The 25,676-nt window shown below is 38.8% G+C and overlaps 1 protein-coding gene across 1 annotated transcript in view; it reads left to right on the forward strand.

The window, feature by feature from the left end:
* Nucleotides 1-728: 728 nt before the first annotated feature.
* The window catches only part of FAM240C (family with sequence similarity 240 member C), a 50,087-nt gene continuing 25,139 nt past the window's right edge, over nucleotides 729-25,676 (forward strand). The window contains exons 1-2 of the mRNA XM_036749667.1: nucleotides 729-800; nucleotides 3,431-3,474. The gene's annotated coding sequence lies outside the window, so the exon portion shown is untranslated. The remainder of the gene's footprint in view (nucleotides 801-3,430; nucleotides 3,475-25,676) is intronic.

Raw genomic sequence — 25,676 nt, forward strand, 5'->3', positions numbered from 1 at the left:
CTAGTTTTCTATCTATTTTCATTTTTCATAGCTAATTGAGTATAAATAAGCTAGACCTGAATTTGAAGTCCAGGCTTTCAACATTTAGTCCATTTGCTGCCTGATATACTTTTGTCATGATATTTTAGAAGCGTGGTTCAGATTTCTCTTCCTTTGTTCTGAAGGAGAGTGAATCGACTTGCAAATATCACAGGCTGCATCCCTATCAAATTTAGTTGTGTGTGTCAGTTGCAGAATTTACAGTTTTGCTGTTGTAACAAGGCTATTTTCAGAGAAGTACTTGAAAAGAAAAAAGAAAGGGGGAAAATAAGATAAAAAAGATTTCTGTTAGCCACTGTAGCAACAGAAGCTTGAAATGTGTGAGCTGTGTTGAACAAGGTACATTGTGTAGTTTTCTGGACAAGGATAGCCTGGAGTCCCAGCGAGTCCCATACCAAGCATGCTCCAGTCATTTGTGCCTGTCAAAGAAGAACTATTTACTCCTGAGCCCAGTTGTGATACCAGGGGCACTTGCCAAAAATTCTAGTGCAGCTCGTGTGGCACTGAGTCAATGCCCTGTAACTGTCTGACCATCCCACACTGCATGCTGCAAACTTCTCAAAATGGGGTTGCTCTTTTGCTGCCACTGAATCGATCCCAAATATACCCTGTCACCAAATCCAAAATAAATATGAGTGACAGGTGAAATAAAGGTATTCACTCAGTGAGATATATTACAGAGAGGAAGCCTCAGATAAAGACATCCTCTTCAGTACTCAGGAGAATCCATTGATTCGGGTGAAGAGGTTGTTATTTGAAAAGTAAGCCTTTTATGATTTGAAAGATTACATTATCCTGTGCTTAAGATTATGAATTTTATCCTGGGGTGTGTGTGTGTGTGTGTGTGTGTGTGTATTTTTCTAGAACTGATAATACTATATCAGCCAGCTCAAGCTCAACTTGTACTTTTTTCTTTAAAAAAAAAATTTTTCCTCTCTTTCTCTTTCATATGTATGTATGAATATATATGCATTAGATCCATAATATAAATATCCTTTTCTTTCTTCATTTTTCTTTTTCTTTCTTCCTTTCTTTTTCTCCTATCCTTTTCTTTCCTTCCTTCCTCTTTCTTTCCTTCTTTCTCTCTTTCTTTCTTGTCCTGTTACCCTTCCCCATTTTTGACACTTCTCTTTCCCTGCCAAGATAAGTATGTGATTCAAAATCATCCTTCTCTCCTCTTTCCAAACTTCTTGGATTAAATAATATTCTTTTTGGCATCATTCTTCCATAAATTTTCTTTTTCATTGTCCTTATTTCTATCCACCTCTGGTCTATCTTAAATTCCATTTTTACATTCATGGGCTCACCCTCACTTATTCCTTCCTTATTCTCAGTCTGTCCCTGGAAAGACAGAGCTTCTGGAGAACCAACTTTGCGTTCCTTCTTCTTTCCCATTTTTAAAAATTTTAATGTCACTCACCCTTTACCCTGCATATTTATTCTTGGGAGGGGGCATTTTTCTGCTGTACCTCACTCTTAAGGAATATCACTCATGAAGAAATTAGCATTGTATAACAGGAGTCATTCTTTAGCCCAAGTTATCCAGCGTGGTCCTACCCCTAGCCTTTACCATAATTACTTACCACTTCCATTATGAAGTTACTCTATTTCTAGTTCTATGTCCTCCCTAATATCCTGTGTACTGACCATGTCTGGTAACTTTTACATTCCCTCCTGGGAGGGATCCAGTCCTTGGATATACAGTCTTGGTTATGGGAAAGTAATCTCTGAATGTTCCATTTCCCATAGGGGAAAATTTATATAATATAATCATTATATACATAAATACATATTTTCATGTTTGTGTACACATATACATATATGTATGCACTTATAATGCCCTTGCCGCTTACCAAAGACATACACTTCCCTCGACCCATGAAAATGTTCTTTAATAGCACTCAGTGATTTCCCCTTCTAGTATAAGACCTGTCTTCCATTTCCTCCCTCAAAGCCCCTCCCCTTCTTTATTTCTTTCTTATTCTTTCACAATCCTTACACTTATTGAGAGACTAAAGAAATTATTATCCATTTTTTCTGCACCTGGTCTGAGTCAGGGTACATCTTCATGTCTCCTTCTTTCTTCCTCTCTCCCTAGTGAGCAATTCCCAAATGTGTTACTCCTCCCACAAAAGGTATTGATTCACGAGCGGGGCACAAAGGATTTAATCCATCCCAGTTTTGTCCGTTAATGATTCCTTTCTGTTCTTTCTTTTACTTCTCAGTCCACTTGCTTTTTTCTTAATAGCCTATAAATATGAAGGAAATTATTTCATTGCTTTTTCTTGATAATTTCACTTATTTAGCTTTTTTGTAGTTCCCATATTTGTAATATTTGAAATTCCTGCTCATTTCTAGATTTTGTAGGTTGTACGATAGTCTTTTTTTCTTAAAGGAATGCTTCAAATGCCTTCCTTTTGTTGAAAGTCTATCTTTTCCTTTTCTGGATATGTTATTTTTGGTTGCAACTTGAGCTCTTTTGCTTTTTGGAATATCCTATTTCATTTTTCCCCTAATCCCTCATGGCTATGGAATTATTCTAAATTATTTGAATTGATGTTTCATTATGAACAAAGATCTTCATCTTGGTTGCTTATAAAGTTTGTTGTGTGGTAATAAATTTTTGAAATTGGATTTTTTCCATGGTGGCAATCTAAAGATTCAATTAATCAGTACTTTGTTGTCTGTATTCAAAAGTGCTGGACAACCTTCTTGGAATTATTTACCATAATCCAGGCTGCGTTGTGTTCTTCTGGGACACCTATGATTTTTAAGTTGTCTCTTGGAGTCCCATTTTCAAGGTCAATTGCTTTTACTGCTATAGACTCTATGTGTCCCATCAGAATCTTTCGTTTCTCTTCTAAAATATTTCTTCTACTTCCATATTTTTGTTCTCTAGATCTGCCATTTTCTTTTTTTTTTAGAATTTCTGTTTCTTTGGAGAGACTCTCCATCATGCATTCTAAGTTCTACAACCTACTGTTTCCTTTCACTGATTCTGATTTGCAAATCCTGATTTCTTTGTCTAACTTCTATCCTAATATCTTCTTTTAGTTTTATTTCTCTTGTGAAACATTCTAGAATTTCTTGCCTGTTGTTAAATGATCTCTAGGGAATCCACAAAATTCGCTTTTTCACCATGAATATGATACATGAGAGTTTTATAGGTGGCACAAATTACTTATAAAATGCTTTTCCAGCATTCCATGGTCTTTGAATTTTTCCATGGTCTTTGAATTTTTCCTTAAGTCAATATGAGTCTCACTTTTGATGTATTTGCTTAGGAGCTAGGCTTACACCTACCCTACCTCTCTTGAAATTTTTGTGGGTTTTTTTGGTCTTTTTCTTCTCTAACCTTTCTCTTTTCTCTGGCTTCCCTCCTCATTCTCAGTCTCTCCATTCACCTGTGGCTGAAGAGCTTCTCAGCATCGGAAGGTATGTAGGTTCAGCTGGCTCCCTGCTCAGAACAAGCTCAGTGGGGAGAGGACGGACTCAAGTTGGGCTTCTATCTACTTTCTGAAATGCAGAAGATCTTACAGAAAGGGTTCTTAACCTGGCGCTCATGAACTTGGACACACACACACACACACGCAAGTTCATGAAGTATATGTAGGTAGGTAGGTAGGTAGATAAACATGAACTGTATTTCAATATAATCGGTTTCCTTTGTATTCCAAAGGTATTTTATGCATTTAGGAGCATCATTCTGCAAAAGAAGCAGGTTTCACCAGACTGCCAGAAGGATCCATACTACACACACACACACACACACACACACACACACACACACACACACAAAGAGTTAAAAATCCCTGTGCTGGCACTTCTTTCTAATTGCTTCTATGCTGCCATATTCTTTCTACCCCCAACTTCACTCCTCCAGGTACACTCCTTTTCCTTTGAATGAATGGGCGGGATCACAGCAATTCCTTCTGCCTCTTGTGAAGCTATGGGCACGAGGCAGAGGCAGCTAGGAGGTATAACAGATAGATCACTGGAACTGGAGTCAGAAAGACTTGAGTGCAAATCCAACCTCAGACACTTATTAGCTGTATCCCCTTGAGTAATTCATTTAACCTTTGTATGTCTCAGTTTCCTCAAATATAAAATGGTGGTAGTGATAGCATCTATCTCATAGTGTTGTTGTAAAGATAGAATGAAATAATTTTCATCAAGTGCAGTGCTTGGCACATAGTAGGCACTTAATAAATTTGTTTTCCCCTTCCTTCTTTTAAAGGAGCAGGGTTCAGACTAATTGTTGTAACCAAACTTGTCAGGGATCTTGGCAGCAGATCATGAAACTCAAGCCTTCAAGATGGCTTGTGCTGATCACACTTGGCCAGTGTCATGAAGCAGAGGGAGGAATGTGATATAAGGGTTCTAAGTACTTCAATTGTCCAATGCTATTTCATGAAGCTTTTTACTTTTTTGAGGTTTCTATCTTCTCAATTTCAAGTTGATTAACTTTAATTATTCTGTATTTGTTGTATATTTTATATCTTTTGAGACTGTAAAATTGAATGAGTATGTGGAAAATACCACCTTGGAAATTATATGTCACATTTTTTTTAAAAAAAGCCTAGCATTTATATAGCACTTTGTTCTCATAGTTATTTAGTTATTTCAATTGTATCCAACTTCTCATGACACCTTCTGGGGTTTTCTTGGCAAAGATGCTGGAGTGATTTGCCATTTCCCTCTCCAGATCATTTTACACATGAGAAAACTAAGGCAAACAGGGTTAGGTGACTTGCCCAGGGTCACACAGTTAGTAAGTGTCTGCAGCCAGATTTGAATTCAAGAAGTTGAGTCTTCCTGATTTCAGGCCAGGCACTTCATCCACTTTGCCACCTAGCTGCCCTTATATAGCACCTTTTGCTTTTTGTAAAGCACTTTATTTAATAGTAATTAATAATAATCATAGCATTTATATAGCACTTCAAATTTGCAAAACACTTTATGTCTGTTATCTCATTTGATCCACACAACAGCCCTGGGAGGTAGGTGCTATTCTTATCCCAATTTTACAGGTGAGGAAACTAAGTCTTGGAGAGTTTAAGTATCTTGCCCAAAGTCACTCAGCTTGTAAGTGCCTGGGCTTGGATTTGAACTAAGTTCTTCCTGATTCCAAGTTGAATGATCTGTCCACTATACCACTCAGACACTTCTGCATTTCCTTTTCAGTGGGTTTTAAGAAGCATTTTTCGTTGTTTAATTTTTTCTGTATTATTCAGAAACCACATTAAAAAGAAAAATAAGCTTACATTCAACTTTTCTGGCTCACAGGGGCCTGCTAATCCCACTTCTAGGGATGGCATTCTTATATTTGCTTTCAGCTCTTTGATGGAAGGGAATGCTACTCTGTGTGTTTTGAAGGGCTTGCAGGTTGTTGTGTTTGTCCTTTGTTTTTGAAGAGGGCCATGACATGAGGAAAATGATGAAGTGACCTGCAGTTGACTTTGATCTGAGTGACGGAGGGCTGTGCAAGATCATCAGCCTCACTTTCTCCTCCAGAGCCATATGGGTCTAGTGGCCTGACACTCATCGGGATGACTGGAGATGGCCCAGGATGCAATGGGACACCCAGGCCCTTTTAGGCTCAGGCCTTTTCAGGTTCTCACTTTGAGTGAGGTAATGCGCATTCAGTGAATAGGCCTTTTTAAGAAATGAGTCAAGAGATGGCTCCTTTAATTAGGAAAAAAGAAAAAAAGAATACGAAAGTTATTATACTTGGGAATGGTAGGTACCTTTAAAACACTAAATACTAGCCAGCTATACAAATAACATTTTTTAAAAGCTTAAAAATGTGCAAATATTCATTTTAATAGAGAAAAGGGTACCTCACCCAGGAATATACTAGAGCCACCTTGAACACGCTGGCCAAAACCAATTGTTAAATTTTCAATGTGGGTATTCACACCTCAGAAATAAGAACAAATCAGGGTTTGATTTGTTGGGTTTTTTTTTTTTGATTGCCTAGACCTAAGAAAGTATTGATGCAGATTAATCTTAAAAATGTGTCTCATGTAAATTTCTCCCCCTCCTCCCTTTACTTCTCATTTACCAGAGCACATCTAACACCACCCCCCAAATTTTTTTAAAGGAACAAGGAAAAGACTGCTCGGTTTGGAGTTCAAAGGATATAGGTTCAAAACCATCTCCCCTAGTTATTACCAGTGAAACTCCAAATGAGTCACTTAATTTTGGGTCTCAGTTTCCTCATTAGTAACATGAAGGAGCTGGACTAAACAGAAGATTTTTAAGGTTCCGAGGAAGTTGCACTAGACAAATTGCCTCTAAGGTCCTCTCTACCTTCTAATTCTATGATTCTTAAAATTAAACACTAAAAGATGTTTTGAATTTTTTCTCTCCTTTTAGCAAATCTCAGAAATCTCACTCTAAACCTTAGGGTTTAAGGGACATTACTTTTGCCTTAAATTTCCTTAATACTCATTCTGAGGATGTCCCAGGCAGTCTAGTAAAAAATCAGGAATATTTTTGCTCCTCAGGAGATTACATTCTGTGACAGTGACTTGGAATGAAAACAGAGATATAAACAGAAAAGATCACAAACAAGAGAGTCTTCTCCATCAGTCATAGACATTAATGTTGGCCATCCATATTTTTAAAGCATTAAAATGAATTTATTAAAATGACTAAGAGTATTACTGTTATACTGTAACACTAATTGACGTATAAACTTGATTTCTGGTCAGTTCTTTTATTCTATCACGTTAGCCTGTAAGCAATATACTGATTAGTTAATGAGACTCCATAACTTCATGACAAACATAAAAAATATGCTGACCTTTCCATTTACTTAATTCATGGATAGTATTTATTCAGCACAGACAGTTATGGCTCATTCAGTCACTTTTCAATAAATTGTCATATTTCCAAGCTACTGAAAAACAAACAGCGCCACTCGGAAAAACAAAAGCTTAATTGTCTATGATTTCTACACCAGAGAACATTGAAAATAAATGTTAAGAGTAGATAGACATCAAACTATTTGTTTTCTCCAATTCATTAATGCCAAATATCTTAACAACTTCACACACCACAGAACATTCTTTAACCTATTTCTATCGATGGTGAAAATAACAATGGCGACAGCTAGAATGATACCAAAAATAAGACAGTTCATTAGCATTAGATGGGACCTTTTAAATTGGAGGCAGCTATGTTGCACAGCACTTAGAGCCTTGGTCCTGGGGTCAGGATAGACCTTAATTCAAATCCTCACTCATGTACTTGGTAGGTCTATGACCTGGGCAAAACACTTCCCAACTCTCTGCCTCAGTTTCCTCATATATGAAGTGGGCACTATAATAGCCTCTACCTCTCAAGATTTTTGTAAGGACAAAATGAGATAATATTTGTCAAGTGCCATAAGAATGCTAATGGTGATATAAAGCTGAGAGGACATCTATTCCAGTTCCCATTTTCATAATGAGGAGACTGAGGCCCAATGCCTCAGTGACTTGCCAAAGGTCACACTCAATGAATAGAAGGTCTCCTGACTCCTAGCACAACCTTCTTTTTGCCATCAATGATGATGCCATACATTTACACCATTTGTTTACACTTTGTAAAGCTCTTTCACACAGATTAATGAAATGGAAAGAGGACTGGATTTGGAGTCAGGGAACCTGGGTTTTAATTCCAGTTCTGACACTCCTATGTGACCTTGGGCAATTCACTTCCCAGGACCTCCATTTCCTCACCTGCTTTTGCAGGGCTGGACTATTTGACCTCTAAGTTTCCTTCTAGCTATACATCTCTGATCCTATAATCTCATTTACTTATAAGTCCAGCTTCATATTTCCCTTCTCTACTAAGAATATATTCATAGAGAATAATAAGGAGAAACCTATCTCAGAAATCTAGTTAAAGTCTTTTATTCCTCAAATGAAAAAGAAACCTAGAGAAAGTGTGCCTTATCTAGCCGAATGTAAATCCCTCTGAATAGAGTATAAGCTCCATGAGGGTAGGAACTATTTTCATTTTTTTTGTAAAATCCCTAGCACCTAGCACAATTTCTGAAGCATTGTAGACATTGCCAGGGACATGCTCAAGTGTGAGCATAAGGGCAAGCAAAATGGGACTTTTTGCTGTTTTTTTTTTGTTTTGGAGTGCTTCTCAGCACTAAGGCAATCAAGTGCCTTTGATTGTCTTGCCTTTGTTTGAATCAAGAGTCTTTGACTGAATCAAGAGTCATTGATTGGAAACAGTATATATACTCTGAGGTGAGGTTTTGCTTTGGGGGATCATTCATCGGATAGCCAGATGATGTGATGTAATGTGATGTAGTTCATGTGATGTAGCCAGATGAGACTCTGGGTAGCTGTTAAGGAGAGCCCCCCCCCCCCAAGCTTTGAAAACCCAGGTATTGGTACTTCTCTCTCTCTGGTGACTATGTATGTATTGCTGTGGTCAGACAGTTAGAAGCCTGTCTGTTGATTTGTGTTATTTTCTCTGTTTATAATTTCTGCTTGTAATTTCTGTTTGTATTCTCTCTGAAGTTCAGGGTGCTGACTTTTCCCCCTGAACTAAGTGAATGATATATGTATGTTTAACTAAAGTAATATTGTTAACCCCTTTAAAGTTGCTTTCCTTTAGAAAAGCAGATCAAAGAGCCTGTGCTAGCAGCCCTCCTGAGTGCTGGGGTTATTGGTCTTACTCTCCCACAGAAGCTGCACACAACATTGTTGTTACAGCATATACGCCTGGGCAATACAAATCAGTGCTTTGGTTTTGGTTTTTTTGTTTTGTTTTGTTTTGTTTAATTTAGTTTAGTTTAGTTTTGTTTTGTTTTGTAGATTGCCTAGACTTAAGCGATGGAAAAATTTTAATAACACAGATTAAAATTAAAAGAGTGTCCTGCCATACAGTTCATTTCCAGACCCCTCAAAGAGTCAGTCGTTATCAGCATAACCCTGTTCTTAGCACTGTGCCTGACACATAGGAGGCACTTAATAAATACTATTTAACTGACTAGTTGATTTAATAAATGCTAGCTGAGTTAAATTGAATTCTAACAATTGCACAGTTAAATAGTGGCACCACAAGAATCTAGCTTTTCTGAGTCTCAATCTCTTCCACTGTACCCTGTTTTATTTACTTGGAGAGGCTGAGGAGAAGCTCTCCATTCTTCTCATTCTTTTAACTTGCTTCAGTTGCGTTAGACCTTTAGAATAATTGTGTTCTATACTCTAACACTCTACACTCCAACATTCACTTTGAAATAGCTTAGCAAATATACAGCAGGATCATACAGGGGAAATACAAGTGCATTTGATGACACCTTAGGAAACAACATAGAGTAATTGAAAAACCGAAAATAGAAACCAGGACAGCAGCATTCCTGACCTCTCTGTTAGTCAGTCCTCTTTTTCACGTAAGCTACCATGGTTTCCAAACACTTCTGATCACCTTCCCCCACCAACAAAAAAAGTTTGATCACATACCTCCTGCATATACATATTTATTTATTTGCACTGTATACTATGTATGTATATAATCATGTGTAAGCACATACGTGTGGGTATATGGTGTGTGTATGTTCTATATAATGTACATTATACACCTATGCATGAAGTGTAAGTGTCATGCTGATTTATCATAGATACATTACATACAATATATATGAGTAGATGTACAATTGTATATTACCAGTATATATTGTGTCATAATTTCGTAATATATAATGCACATACATATACACGTGTGTACATAATCTATCGATGTGCCATATTATGTATTACATACACACATATGTATAGTTGTACCGCCTCCTCTTCAGAGAGGGGGAGATTGGGACCTTGCATGGCAGAGAAAAGGAGGGAGCAGAGCAGAGGAATTCTGGGGAATAATGGGGATAAGACCCATTTTTCCACCCTCTGATTAGTCAATAACACGCCCTTGGAGTCAGTTCATGCCCCTTCCTGGACGAGGCCACAATGGTCTCCTCCCCCTTAGGGATTCTAGCCCGTACTCTGGAGAACATTAGTTTGTTATGTCCGCAAAATCCAGGGAAGAATCGCATAATTAAGAATTTGACTATTGCTGACTATGCATCTGGGTAACTAAAGTCACACTGAAGTGACTTTGACTTCAGTATTGTCTTATATTTTTTTGCCTGCAATAACCAGATAATTTTGTTGTTTAAACACAAGCACAGGGAATTCCAATATTGTGACTAGCATATGTCACAATCTTGATTCATTCCTAAATCATCCTGAGATATTCTCATTTTGTGAAACTCTTGTAGGATTTCCTCCCATTGGCTATACAAAGTACATGTATTTTTATATTATCTAAGTGACCTTTAACCTTTGTCATCCGCAACAAGATTCATTAAAGAATTGCATCAGGTAGTGTTCTTGTTGACTGTAATTCCTTTCCTTTGTATTACCATGCTAAGGAAGCTCAGACAGTCAATGCGTAAGGAATAAAAGTGGCAATTATACGTAATTGACCTTCAAGACTGGACTAAACATTCTTCAACTCTGGGACTGCCTATAGGCAATAGATAATAGCAGCGAGAAGAAGAATTTTGCATTTGGTACTTGTGCACTGCCCTTTTATGGAAACTATTATTTCAAGGACATTTGTCACTGAAGGAAGGAGAGTTAGAAAATTAGGTATGACCTCTTTTTGGCTGAGTAGTATAACTCTGGGCAGTCTGTTATTCCCAGCTGGCTTTCCCTGTTTTGTTTGCAGGCCTGAGGAAGTCTTGTGTACTGGCCTGTGCTATGAGCTGCCTGATGGGGCTGGGTAATGAAGACTTTGTGTCCTGTCCCTGCTAGTTGCACTCTTGATACGACCTTTTGAGCCCTTCATCTATCCCTCTGAAATGTCTGGGTCAAAGTGATCAGGACCCTGAAAGAAAGACATTGTGAGAAACTGACTGGTTGTATCTGTATGTTCCCAAGAAAACTGGTTGAAAAGCAAAACATTTAGAAAACTGTGACCTAGTCTGCAATGTGTCAACAGCTGTTGAGGCTGACTTTTCCACTGGATGGATCAATCGAGTTATTTTGTTATCATGTATAACATGACTAGCTGTACCTCTCCAGAGGCGGAGAATGGGTTATGATAACCTCCTTACCCAAATTTGTCACTAGATTTTGGCTAATTAGGTCCATTTCTTGAGATCGGTAATGAAAAAATGAAAACATTTTATGCTACCAGTAGCATGGCTCTACACAGACATTCTGACAGCCATCTGTATAAATGGGTAATTTAAGAAACTATTTTTGCTGGTGACTAATACAGATGACTCATTCTCTATTCAAACTGTGATCAACATAGTAGAACTACAGACTATAGTGCAATATAGAGATGAAGGTTTTTCTCCTTTATATTTCTGAGAAGAGTAGCATTTACCTCTCCATTTGAAGCCAGATGAGGAAAACTAAGCAAATTATGACAGCGTTTCTCTTTTGAAGCGTGACACTCTGGTGTAGTGGTTAGAAGGTCGTCATTGGAGTCAACAAGATGTGGGTGTATATCTTATTTCTGATACATACTACAGTGGTATGTGGATTCCTTGGGATAAGCAATATGATTTCTTTTTTTTTTTTTGGAGAGGGGAAGGCAGGACAATTGGGGTTAAGTGACTTGCCCAAGGTCACATAGCTAGTAAGTGTCAAGAGTCTGAAGTCGAATTCGAACTCAGATCCTGCTGACTCCAGGGCCGGTGCTCTATTTGCTGTGCTACCTAGCTGCCCCATGATTTCATTTTTGACAGTAATGGTTGTGAGTGTATGTTTTGCTGACATTAAGCTGACTCAGAATGACTGAACTTGACCAGATGAAAACAGATTGAACTAATTTCTGCACGGTTTGAAAGTTCTCTGCCATCTGGATGTTAAATTTCAGTCCATACAGACATTTCATTGCTCCCTTTTGTTGTGCTTTTAATTCTGTGGCTGTTAAGACCAGATATTACTGTAAAGAAATGTATAAAAGTTGTAGCTTCTTGGAGCACATTTCAATGGCTATTAGAAATATTGCAATGGTTACTGATACAGGGAATCTGGTGTTTCAAGTATCATTCAACCCTATAATAAAATAGTCAGTCAGACAGAAGGGCAAAGGAAAGTTTTGTTGAGGGCAACAGTGCGACGATTGATAAACTATCGCTGCAAAACAGCCTATTTAATCCTCAGAAAACAAGCAAAGACTGGAAACCATAAAAGTTGTTATTGATTTCTCTACTGTGTGGTAGAGGAATGTATTTCTTGAAATTGAAAAAATAGGAAGATTAGTAAAATAAACAAAAAAGAAACCAGTTGCTAATCATTGCTATGAAGTAAAGTAACTTGCCACGAGCAAGACAATACAAAGCCTGGAGTATTGGAAAAAAAGTCGCTTTTACTGATAAAATTGACTTTTTCATTTAAATGTGTCCCCAAACCATTGTCAGAAGTTGATATGAGCCTATAAAATCTGAGCATGTTCATCAGACTGTAGAATTTTTACCCTAAAAAATGTTTTGGGGAATTTTTTACTTCCGGTAGCCCTGGAAGTCTTTTCCCCATTCAAGGAATGATGAACTCTGATAAATATGGTGACATATGAGAACTAATTGTTCTGGAATCATAGAATTCCCAAATGGAAATGAAATACCAAACATGATCTTGCAGCATGCTACATTACAAAATTTGTGCAAGAGGTGAAAATAAACATATTAACATAAAACAAAATAAACATGACAAATTATTTTGAAAGTCTATTGGCTGTAATCAAGGCTAGAGTTGGAGAAATGGAGTTTTGTCAAAAGTATGCTTCTTAAAGTTTGAACCTTGAATAACATGCCTACAGAGTCTATCACTAGAATCAAATTCAAAGTCTTTACAATTTGGTAGGACCAATAATACAGCGTATATAACATGCCATAGCCTTCAATCAGTAAGTACTTATTGGGTGCCTACTGTGTGTCAGGCACTCTTCTAGCCATCGGGAGTAAAAAGAGTAAATGAAATAGTCCCTACCTATAAGGTGTTTAAAATATGTACATGTTAAAATATATACAATAGAAATACATGTTAATTTGATGGAGAAGTCACTACGACCTGGGAGGATCAGGAAAGAACTCCTATAGAAAGTAGGACTTGAGCTGAGCTTTGAAGGAAACTAGGAATTCTAACAGGCATCACTGAGGAAGGATCACATTCCAGAAACGGCAGTGGAGGGGGCAGAAGCAGCCAGTGCAAAGTCACAGAGAGTGTCCTGTGTCAGAAACAATAAAAAGGCCAGTTTTCTGAACTGTATAACATGTACAGTGGACAAAAAAAAGTTTGTAATCATTATATTTACCCTCTTCTGAGTGCTTTCCAACTTATTAATGTCCTTCTAAGAGGGTGGTTCCAAGAGCTGAACATAGTAATCTTGGTGTGGGTATAAGGCTGGGAAAGACAGGTTAGGGCCAGATTGTAAATAGCTTTAAAATGTCAAACAGAGGAATTTATATTGGATCCTGGTGGTAATAAGGAGCCCCTGTAGTTTTTTGAGTAGGAGAATTACAGGGTCTGGTCTCAGCTTTAGGAAAATCACTTAGGCTGTTTTATGGAGGACATGGAGGTTGGAGTATAGTGAGGCTTCATAGAGTTGAAGAATGTGAGTGGCCGTGTAGTCCAACTAAGACACGAATGAATCCCTGCTATAACACACCTGATAAGTGGTCGTTCAGTCTCCGATTTAAGACATTCAAATAGTTGACTGTCTGCCATCTCTCAAATAAATCATGTATCCCCAAGTAGCCAATTCCACTTTTGAACAACCCTAATTGTCGGGAGTATTTCCTGACATCAAACCTAAATTTATGTCTTTGCAATTTCTACCTACCATTCCTAGTTCTAGCCTCTGAAGTCAAACTGAACAAGCCTATAATCCCTCTTCCACAAAACAATCCTTCAAATACTTAAAGACAGCTACCACATCCTCCATTAGACTTTTTTTTTCCTCCAGGCTGAGCAATCATTAGGCAGTTAGGTGGTTCAGTAGTTAGAGCACTGGGCCTGGAATCAGAAAGACTCATCTTCCAGAGTAAAAATGGTCTCAAACACTGTATGACCCTGGGCAAATCTTTTAACCCTGTTTGCCTCAGTTTCCCCATCTGTCAAATGAGCTGGAGAAGGAAACAGCAAACCACTCCAGTATCTTTGCCAAGAAAACCCCAAATGGGGTCGTGAAGAGTCAGACATGACTAACTGATTCGACAACAAGAAAAGATCTACTAGCTTAATAATCCTATAAAAAAAACAGGAAATGAGATCAGTGTGGTATGACCAGTTCTTGATAAAGCCATGACATAACTCTTTGAAATCATTCTTTACCTTTCTAGATGTTTGTCAACTTTCATTTTAATGACCTGTTTTTAAAATTTCCCAAAAACTGAAGTCAAACTCAAAGCCCTTTAGCTTGTAGACTGTTCTCTTACCATTTCTAAAAACTGAAACACCAGTCTCCTTTCTCCAACCTTTTGGGACTTTTCATGGTTTCCATAATCTCTCAAACAGCATTGACAGTGACTCAGTAGCCGCTTCAGCCAGTTCATCTGGGTTAAGTGACCTGGGTTTGTTGACGGTAGCTGGGTGCTCTCTTACTATCAACTTAATCATGCAGTGGAAGTTTGGATTGGAGTATACTCTGAGGAATGCCGAGCCTAAGTTGTGGCCACTTCTGCGGAAACTCTTCTGCATTTGGGAATTCGGTATTTTGAGACTGATGCACCAATCCCTACATTGGCCACTGAGCAGGAAAAGCTGCTGTCTCAAGTAAACCTTTAAAAGTAACTCTGCCATCTTTCTCTCCTTCCCTCCTATCTGCAGTTTATGCCAAGACTGTTTGAAACAACCCATGGGAGGGGTAGGGGAGAGAGCTAGTGACCTTCTCCCCACTTTGGGAGAAATGGTAACCAAGGATCATATGGCAACGAAGGTAAATGGACATATTTGGGGCCCTGGCTACCTCTTCTTTTTGTTGCTTTTTGGAATATAATTGATTAAGTAGCAATACCTGAAGTGGACATATCCAGCTTTGGAAAACAACTTTGTGACTTCCAGTGGTTTTGAGAATCTGGGTCTCTTAGTCATAGCTAGCTGTCAGTAAGGAGATTCTGCATCTGAAAAAAATGACCACCAGTGAGGGGAGGAGCTCTGTTCTTGGCCTCTCTTAATAGAAGTCACGGACTTGGAGGGAGTTGGACAGTGCAGAGCCAAGGAGAATTGTGAAATGCCTGTTTAGAAGTTTCTCAGATAAATGACATTTTAATGACTTTAAAGCTCAACCTCCCAGGACAGTATAAAAACAGTTAAAGTATTATATCCTGTTCTATATCTCTGAAAGCACAGGCTTGTGAACTTTTCTTGCCTTTAACTTCTTTTGTTTGGAGAAAATAAATAACTATCCAAAACCTGGTCTAGGATACACTTTGCTTACCTTTCCACTCATTCTGTCCTTTGGGGAAACGTTAGACAGCTTGAACATTCCTGATGCTATTTTTACAGAATAGTGCCGTGATCTTATATTAACTTTTCGTATATCTGGTCTTGCTTCCATCTTCTGTACATATCTTCTTAAAATCTAAGTTGTCATTGTAGAGAAAAACAACCTCGAAAGATTTTTGAACTCTGGTCAATGCAATTGTAAAGCACAAATCCAGAGGACTGAAGATAAAACCCTCTGCTCACCTCCTGTCAGAGAAGTAGTGAACTTAAAATTCAGAGAAACACATAGATTTTCAGGCAGTCGATATTGGCATTTGTTTTTGGCAGATTATGCAAGCTTATGATGACAGTTATATTTTTCATATTTTTCTCTTGGGTCAATCAAAGGGTGGTGGCAGGCAGGGCAAATAAACAATTTGAAAATAGAACAAAATAAAATCTAAGTTTCTTGGTGAGTTGCCAGTACATCTACATGAGTCTCTTCAGATAAATACCATTTTTCCTCTTCCTTGAAATGCTTTCTCTTGTGTCTTTGGAATTTCACTCTTGAACATTTCTCTCCTGAACTGATTTCATTTGTAGCATTTTAGTCCATGAGATAGTAATAGCCATCTTTCCTCTGAACCCTTTGAAAACTGCTTTCCCAAAACCTAAGATGTATGTCAGACCGTGTTCAGATTTCTTCTTCTTTTATATTAAATTCTCTTGAAAGGAGTGTACTCTTCCCTGCCAGGTTTCCATCATTTTCACCAGAGAATGCATTCTCTCCTGTTAGTAAGAACCAGATCCAGGAAAGAATGTGCTGGAGTCTGAGATACAACTTCAGAGGGTAGCGTAATAATTTAGGAGCTGAAGTCCTAGACTGTAAGCTCTCCCATTAAACTGTGAGCTCCTTGAGAGCAGGGACTTTTTTGTTCATTTTATTTCCTTTCTTTGCATCTCTAGCACATAACACAATACCTTACACACAGTTGCAGGGAGGGATCAAGAATTTATTAAGTAACCACTATGTGCTAAATGTGCTAAGCCTTTTACAAATATGTCTCATTTGATGCTTATTTGATGAGGAAACAATTCTGTGAGACAAGTGCTACTTTTATCCCCACTTTACACTTGGGGAAACTTAGGCAAATAGTGGTTAAGTGACTTGCCCAGAGACATATAACTAGCTGAGGCCAGATTTGGACTTAGGTCTTCCTGACTCTGGGACTAGTGTTCCGTCTGCTGCCCCACCTGGCTGCTAGTAGACAATAACTGCTAATTAATTGATCGATAGCTAGTGATAAAAGTAGAAAATGGGGGATTGTGGTGAGAAATATTGTGGACGATATTGTGGAGAATCGACAAGATTTCTGACTGTATATAGAAAGAATGAGGAATTAAGGATTACACAAATTTACCCAGCTCACTGGGCAAACATCCTAGTCAGATGTTAGTCAGAGGAAAGTGACTTTAGAGAGAAATGAAAAGTCTCGATGCACTTTCTATGTCTCCTCTTACTTCTTGTCCTAGAATTCATCAGTTTTTATAGTTAAGTAAGAGAGAAGGTATCAGCAATATCCTGTTTCCAAGTCAATGTTCTAGTCCTTATGAGGGTCCCATTAATACTGACAGAAGTATTCCTAAGAAAATAGGGAAGCCCTCAGAAGACATTGTCAAGGACACAGCTGTCGCTGACCTTGTGACATAATTATCAGCAAGCCTTTTGATGTCCTCTTCTTCTGTGCCTAAAACCTTAGGCAGCTTATAGCAGCTTACAATGCATAATAGTTTCCCGTGGACACACTCAAAACAGAAGAATACAAATATAGATTTACTTCCTTATCTGCAATGCTTTGCCAGAGAGAGGTCTCATCTGGTTCTCTTGCTCCACCTCCCAGAAACACACTTAGCTCCTTAGCCACAGAAGAAGGGCAGTTTAAGAACACTGGAATGGAAGACCGGGCCTTCCCTGCTTTTCTGTACCACCTACAGATAGCCCCACAGTAAGAAGACAGCCAATGTGCTCACCTGGGTCTATTACAAACAGTGGCTGCCTTCCTGTTCCCGCGGTTCAACAGTGTTGCTTCCTTGATTATGATAACATTCCCAAACTTTGTTGCTGCTGCTGTCCTTTAGTCATTTCCAACATTTTGTGACCCCCATTTGGGGTTTTTCTGGCAAAGATACTAGAGCGATTTACCATTTCCTTTTCCAGCTCATTTTACAGATGAGGAAACTGAGGCAAACAGGGTTGAATAACTTGCCCAGGGTCACACAACTAGTTAATTATGTAAGGCCAGATTGGAATCCAGGAAAATGAGCCTTCTTGACTCCAGAGCCAGCACTCTATCCACTGGACCACCTAGACCCTAATGAGAATGAAGGTAAGGTCTGATGTCTGGATCAATCCATGTGTTAGAGGAGAGGTCATCGAATTTCCTGTCTGGTTCTCACCCAGAATCTCAGATTTGGCAAGGACCTCAGCAGATGCCACATAATCCAAACTATAGTTGCACAACAAACGCTTTGACAACATACTTGATAAATTGTCATGCACTTTTCCCTTGGAGAGTGAGGAAACACATTCCATTTTGAGAAATCACAAATTTAAGGAACTCCCCCACCCCCCAAAAAATCTTCCCATATTCAAGTTCACCCTTTGTTTCCTAGTCTTTCTTTCTGGGACCAAGCAGAATATATTTAATCTCTCTTCCACATGACAAATATTTGAATACTTGAAGACAACTATCATGTCCCTGGAGCATCCCCACCTCTTAACACCTTCGGTTCATTCAACCACCTCATTCACGTCTGCTCTCTTCTGGTTGCTTCCCATCTTATTAAGGTACTTCTTAAAATGTGGTACCCGTATTAGAACATTATAATCCAGATGTGTTCTTACCTAAGCAGACTATGGTTTCCCTAGTCCTAGAAACTATGCCTCCTCTGATAGAAATCCAGACATGTATGCTCATCTTATATTTATGAAACTGACTTTTTAAAGTTAAGTGTAAGATTTTATATACATTCCTATTAACATCTACCTTATTGAAGTTGGCCTGGCACATTGATATATTTTCAGATCCTGTCATCTTGTCAGCTATTCACCTCAGCTTTGTGTCATCTGTGGATTTGATAAACATATCATCTATGACTTTATCTGAGTTATAGGCAAAAATGTCACATAGTTCAGGATAGTATTTTTCCCAACACAAATCCCTGGGATATTCCAGTGGAGACCTCCTCCCAAGGTGACACTGAATTATTTGAGGCCAGTCATTTGACCAATTCTGAATTTTACACTACTCTCTTTAGAGCTATCTAAGGCATTCTTGGATTTAAAAACGAGCTTATGAAATAGTCTCTAATATGTGAAAGATAATTTATGGTATAAAAACCCGTACAATTACAAGAACATTCTAGGTCAGACACATTTTAAGACTCTCTTCTTTAAAATCTGAATAATGATACGTCTAGTATCTACCTCACGGGACTGTTATGAGGTTCAGATAAGCTAATATCTATTAATTTGCATGAGATAAAGTACTCTATGAACTTGAAAGCATTTTATAACTATCAGTTACTATATTGTTATTATCATTATCACGTTTTGGTCCTTACTTTCCCATTCCATAAAGAGAGAAATGAACGATCATCAAATTCTAGAAGTCAGCCCTAAGCATCCTCCTGTGCATGTTTGTGGGATGAATCTAGCTATTCAATCAGTTCTGAATTTTACCCTGCTCTCCTAGGAGTGATCTAAGGTATACTTGGATGAGGAGCTTATTTCTTCAGATGGGAGCGGTAGCTCTGCATTTGCCACTTAAGGAGAATTCAGGCATATGTCTAACTTTGTGGATCACGTTCAGGACAGTTGATGTTGCATATGACTGTTGTTTCTGTGTTAATAATCACAGCAGTCATAGCAAAGAATTCAATAAATAAGCATTTATTAAGTACCTACTACATGCAAGTCTAAGGACACCCAAAGGAAAATGGAGAGATGCATTGTGGGTGTAAGCAGCTGCGATACCTGATAAATGCAGCACTGTACAAGAAATGCAATGCCAAGGTTTCCAAATAAACATGTGATGAAAAGAGAAGTTAGATGGGTCATACAGCCCAAACTACAGATAGCCCTTAGGTTCTTTTACATTGAGTAATTTTACATTTTACCATGCGGTGAACTTACGGGAGGTATGGACAAGGGTCATGCAAGATGAACAGGCACGGAGGGCTTGTAATCTACATTTCTGGACAGATACCGTATCAGTTAGTGCCTAGCACATAGTGCTATCACATAGTAGATGATACAGATAAATATATATACATATGTACATGTGTGTGAGAGCGTATATATACATATATGTGTGTATACATGTGTGTGCGTATGCATATACTGACTAGTACTCCTATAAAAATACTGGAGCTTATGCCGGCAGCTTGCAGGTGCTGGGGACACAAATGCAAAAATGAAACAGTCCCTCTCTCAAGGAGCTTACAGACTACTAGGATGATTTCAATTATGATCGTTTCAAAGAGCCACATGTAATTATTTATTAAGGACCTTCCGTGTCCAATGCAGTGTTCTAGGCTTCCAAAGATTTTTTTAAAAAGAGTCTTTTTAGGAGTAGAAGTGGGACATAGGAGGAGGATGGGGATGAAATACACACAGATAACTTTAATACAGGTTTAATTAACTCAATTCAACAATTGTTTAATAAAGCGGATATCATATGCGAGACACCATGCTCAGCGCTGAAGGTGCGCAGGAATAGTTCCTTTTCTCAAGAAGTTTAGGCTAAACTAAGAATTTGGAAGGAAACGAATTTGCTGTTTTAGCAATTAGGAAAGAAATCAAGCCGTGAGTAATTTAAAACCTTAAAAGTTTCCATATCAAACATTGGCTACCCATTGCTGTCAGCCTTTTTAATGTCATCAGATGCTTAATACTTTGTTTTGTACACTGCAGTGGTCTAATAAATCCTTGAGACTGTTAAGAAATCTGGGTAAAGTAGGAGACAGGGCATGATCACTGAGATTGACTGGTAACATATCAGCTTAACACCTAGCCTTAGTCAACGGGCAGCTTTTTCTGCTTTAGCTGCAGCGTACATCACCCTGGAATGTTCTAACTTGGAGCCAGCCTAAAGGCTGGATTCCTGCCTGGTGTTCGACAGTATTTCATTTATTCTTAGGACTCAAGGCTTCACAGTGTAGTGTAAAGAGTCTTTGATTTGGATGCATACACATTCTTCAGCTGGAGTTCAGGAAAGGAAGGAGAGGGAGAGGGAAAGGACAGAGAGAGAGAGAGAGAGAGAGAGAGAGAGAGAGAGAGAGAGACTGAATCTCAAAAAAAAATCAGTTTTCTTTATAATTTTATGTATTATACTTTATGCCCTTAAAAACATTATTGTGAGGAGTCTTCAGGTTTCACTAGAATGCCAAAAGGGTCTATCACACACACACACACACACACACACACACACACACACACACACACACACATTTAAAAACTCCTGATTTATACATTCAGAATCTGGGTTATCTCCAATTTATCCTGTATGAAGCTTGTTTATTCATAGTTTACATGTTTTCTCCCTCTTTGTATTGTAAGGTCCTTCACAGCAGGGCCTGACTTCTGTATCCAAAGGATACAAAGGCCTCTCTTTGCATTCACAGTGTTTAGCAAGTCTCTGGCTCATAGTTCTATGGGTAGAGACTGACTGATTACTAGATTTAAAGCTATTATTCCTTTTTTCCAGAAAACTGGGAAGCTTTCTTTCAGATATCACCTGCAGTTAGGTTGGGTCCTACTAATGTCTTCTGAATGCTGTGTGTATCCCTCTTGCCGATTTTGTGTGAAAGAGCTAATCTCACTGATGCCATAAACAGGAATAAAAGAACAGAGTTCCTAGTGCTCTGACTAAAAGATCTGTGCAGAGCTTAGGCAGGCTGGCTGGCTCTTGGCAGGGACTGGGTGGTGAAAGGAGGAAAGTCAGCTTGTCATGAAGTAATGGATTGAAAGCCCCTGATCCATCCAGCTCACTTGGCCCACCAGACAAACAGGTATCAATGATCACAATGTATCTTGCTGTGTAAATATTCAAAAGCAGTTCCAATATTTCCCCTCTAGAGAGTTATCTTCTCTTGCTTTGCTTTTGGCGAATCAACCAGTCACTGGCTAAGCCACCCTTTTACATCTATTGAAATTCTCTCTGAGATTTTTTACTTCTCCTTCCCTTAACTATTGCAAAATTCTTCTTCGTGGTCAAACTCCTTAGCTTTCCAGCCTCTGACACATGAAGCATGGTGTGAATCTTTGTTTCCCTGTCTCCTCTTCTCTCTCTTTGTCTCTGTCTCTGTCTCTCTCTCTGTCTCTCTCTGTCTCTCTCTCTCTATGTCTGTCTCTCTCTGTCTCTGTCTCTCTCTCTCTCTCTATGTCTGTCTCTCTCTGTCTCTGTCTCTCTCTCTCTGTCTCTCTCTCTCTCTCTCTCTCTCTGTCTCTCTCTCTCTCTCTCTCACACACACACACACGCACGCACGCACGCACGCACATCCCTCTCAAGAAGTAAGCTTACCTGGTTCTATCCTGAAGTAATTGCATTAATGCATGTTCCAAAGCTCTTTCTTTAAAACATAAACCTCCTTAAGAGATCTTTATTCTTAGGATCATAGGCTTGAAAGATCGGGAGCTGGAGGGATGGAAGATGATCCTGATCTAGTAATTGGGAAGCTACTTTTTTATATCACCTTTAAAAAAAAGAGCATCCCCTCAATCTTTACTAACACATTATGTGCGTGGCGGGGTGGGGTGGGGGTGGGGGGGAGAAGGGAAGGGAATTAGCATTTATGTAGCGCCTATTTTGTGCCAGGCACTACGCTAAGTGCTTTATAAATATTATCTCATCTGAGCCTCACCACAACCCTGCATGATAGGTGCTCCATTTTACAGTTCAGGAAACTGAGATAAAGAGAGGTTAAGTGACTTAGGGAGCAAAGTGAACGTCGGAGGACAGATTTGAACTCTGATCTTCCAGACTCCAGGCCCAGCACTCTATCCACTGAGCCACCAGCTGCCCCTATTGGAAATAAACTCAAAAGAGAAATTGAAATAGATGAGATAAAGTTGCAATAAGCAATATTTTTAAACACGATTTGATTTTATTAACAGAATCAAAAAGTTTTTTGCTCTCACTCCAGTGTTAGCACTAATTATATTTTTAATGACAACGATGAGATTGAATATGCTCCACTAATTTGGAAAATTTAGGTTTAAATATCTGCAGTACAGTGATTGAAAGGTCTGGTTCTAAGTTCGGTTTGTTCTGATAGTTGGTTTTAATGGTTGTCACGGCTAAGAAAAGATAGTTCACAAAGATACATAAATCCAAATAGAAGAAGTATGTCTTTGGCTAAATCATGATACTCATTTTTCAATCCCATCTGTCAACCGGAAAAAGTGTGGTGGTACTGTTGTTTTTAGTCCAAAAATAATTGATTAAATACTTACCATGCCCTGGTCGCTGTGCTGGGTGACATACAAAGATAAGAAGGAGATAAGCCCTGTCCTCAAAAGCTTACATTCTATACTGGAAAGGAACGAGAATACAGATAAGCAAATAAACATATATACAGAATTATTTCAGTCAGACCGGGGATGACGGCAAGAGAGGGACGCAGAGATGAAACACAGCTTGAGGAAGTACAAGGCACTGGTGAAGATGGGATGGAAAGAGGCTACGCTTAAATAGGGGAATTTCAGAATTCATAATTCTTAGAAGTAGAATCCGTGCGGGTAACGACTGAGAACAAGAGTATGGTCATGCCCGCGTGTGGCTGAAGCATAGATGAGGGAAATTAAGGAGACTGCTGACGTGGAAGGGCATGTGGTTGAGGGAAGAGAGCAGGGGATGATGTAAAGGGGAAAAGCTGTGAGCCAGGAAACTATGTCTATGTGCTTGTTTTCCTTACTGCAAAAAAGTTATTCTGAACTTAAACCCCCCAATAAAAAGAGCATTGCCATACAGGGGGAGGGAATAGACATTTATTAGGAGCCTACTATGGGCCAGACTCTATGCTAAGCACTTGATCCTTACAACAACGCTGGGAGGTAGGTGCTATCTTTATTCCCGTGGGGGGGGGGGGAGGTTTGGAGGGAATAGGTGGGGCAATTGGGGTTAAGTGACTTGCCCAAGGTCACACAGCTAGTAAGTGTGTCAAGTGTCTGAGGCCAGATTTGAACTCAGATCCTCCTGACTTCAGGGCCGGTGCTCTACTCAATGTGCCACCTAGCTGCCCTCTATTATTCCCATTTTTACCACTGTGGAAACTTTTCCAGACACAGGTTAAGTGACTTGCCCAGGGTCACAAAGTTAGTAAGTGCCTGAGGCAAAATTTGAACTCAGGTCTTCCTGACTCCAAGCCTAGTACTCTATCCACATCACTACCTAGCAGAAGACAAAAAGAAGATTGTACATGAAAAAATATATATAAAGGTTATATATGAAAACACATGGGATGTGTTATGTATACATAATAAATAAATTCCACTTACAAATCTATATATATTCATGTTGATTTCGATATGTTGTATATAATAAATTCAACATTGCTTCTATATATTATATATAATACATTCCATGAACATATGTACATATGTACTTAAAATACCACCTCTGTTGCTTTCAAAATTGCTGTTTCCTTCTAAACATTCTTCTGTTCTTTCCTATGCATAACAACACATTTCAATGACCTTTTTTGGGGCATCCCCCAACCTGCCCCCCCATTAAAAATTAGAGAGAGAAAAAACCCTTTTAAGAACATAATCAAGGAAAACAAATCCAGAAACAGCCATGACTAAAAAATACATTTCTCTTTTTGCACCTCGAATCCATCACCTCTCTGCTGGGAGGCAGGCAATATGCTTCATCATAGGTTCTCTGGAGACATGGCTGGTCATTACATTGATCAGAATTCTTGTCTTTCCAAGTTATTTTTCCTTATAATGTTATATCTAATGGTCTCCTAGATCTGCTTCTTTCATGTGGCTTCCATTTACACTACCCAGGATCCTCTGAAATTGTCTCTTTTTGGACAGTCAAGTGGTGCAGTGGTTAGAGTGCTGGACCTGGAGTCAAGGATACAGGAGGTCAAATTCAGCCTTAGACACTTGCTAGCTGTCTGATCCTGGGCAAGTCACTTAACCTTGGTTTGCCTCAGTTTCCCCATAGGTAAAATGGGAATTATAATGGTGCCTGCCCTCCAGAGTTGTTGTAGGAATCAAGTGAGATAACAATTTAAAAGCACTTAGCATAGTACCCGGCACATAGTATGTGCTGTATCAATGTTAGCTATTATTAATTCTTATGATACACTAATATCCCATTTTATCCCTACATCAGAATTGTTCTTCCATTTCTCAAAGGATGCACACCACCACTACTTAGACTCTAGCTCTGTGTTTCTCTTTTTTGATTTTTCTTTAATTGTCCCTTCAGGATCAGAAAGTTTATTTTGTTTGGTGCTGTTCCCTCTGCCTCTTCACTTGCCTCTTCCTATCCCTACTTGAGTGTGATGTATTTTCACACCAAACTGCATGTGTTCATGTGTATGTTGAAATAGAAAATCAATAGAGGTCTGTGTATTCATCTCTACCTTGTACTCTGCAGATAAGAATGGAGTTCATCTAAAGTCTGCACTCTCTTCCCCTTCCTCTATATTTGAATATACTTCACACACCCCAACTGTAAGAATAAGCAAGTTACCACCCCCTCTTTTCTCCTTTCTCCTCTAGCGTATTCCTCCTTTTTTCCCTTCCTTTTCTTTGCCCTCTTAAAACCCTCAGAACAGAATTAACCTTATTTCTGAACTCTCTCAATATCCTTTGAAGACACTGAGGTTTTGAAGAGACACTGGTTTCTTCTCCTACTATTGGAATGCCATTCTTATATCATCATCAAGTTCCTTTCAATTGCTCAGATAAATTTACCTTCCCACATGTCTCATATCCTTGTATTATTGGGCCGAAAAAAGTGCGAGAACCAGATATAAATTTTGATATGGATTTGTTCAAGCACACGACTGTTCAGAGTAAAGACTCAAATCGAACAGCCCCGAGCAGGGGTAGGGTCAGGTTATTTAAAGGGAAAGAACACAAACTGATTTCTGTGGAGATGGGAGCACAAACAGTGGGGT

This window comes from Trichosurus vulpecula, chromosome 1, assembly GCF_011100635.1.
Source record: "Trichosurus vulpecula isolate mTriVul1 chromosome 1, mTriVul1.pri, whole genome shotgun sequence".
NCBI classification, from domain to species: Eukaryota; Metazoa; Chordata; class Mammalia; order Diprotodontia; family Phalangeridae; genus Trichosurus; species Trichosurus vulpecula.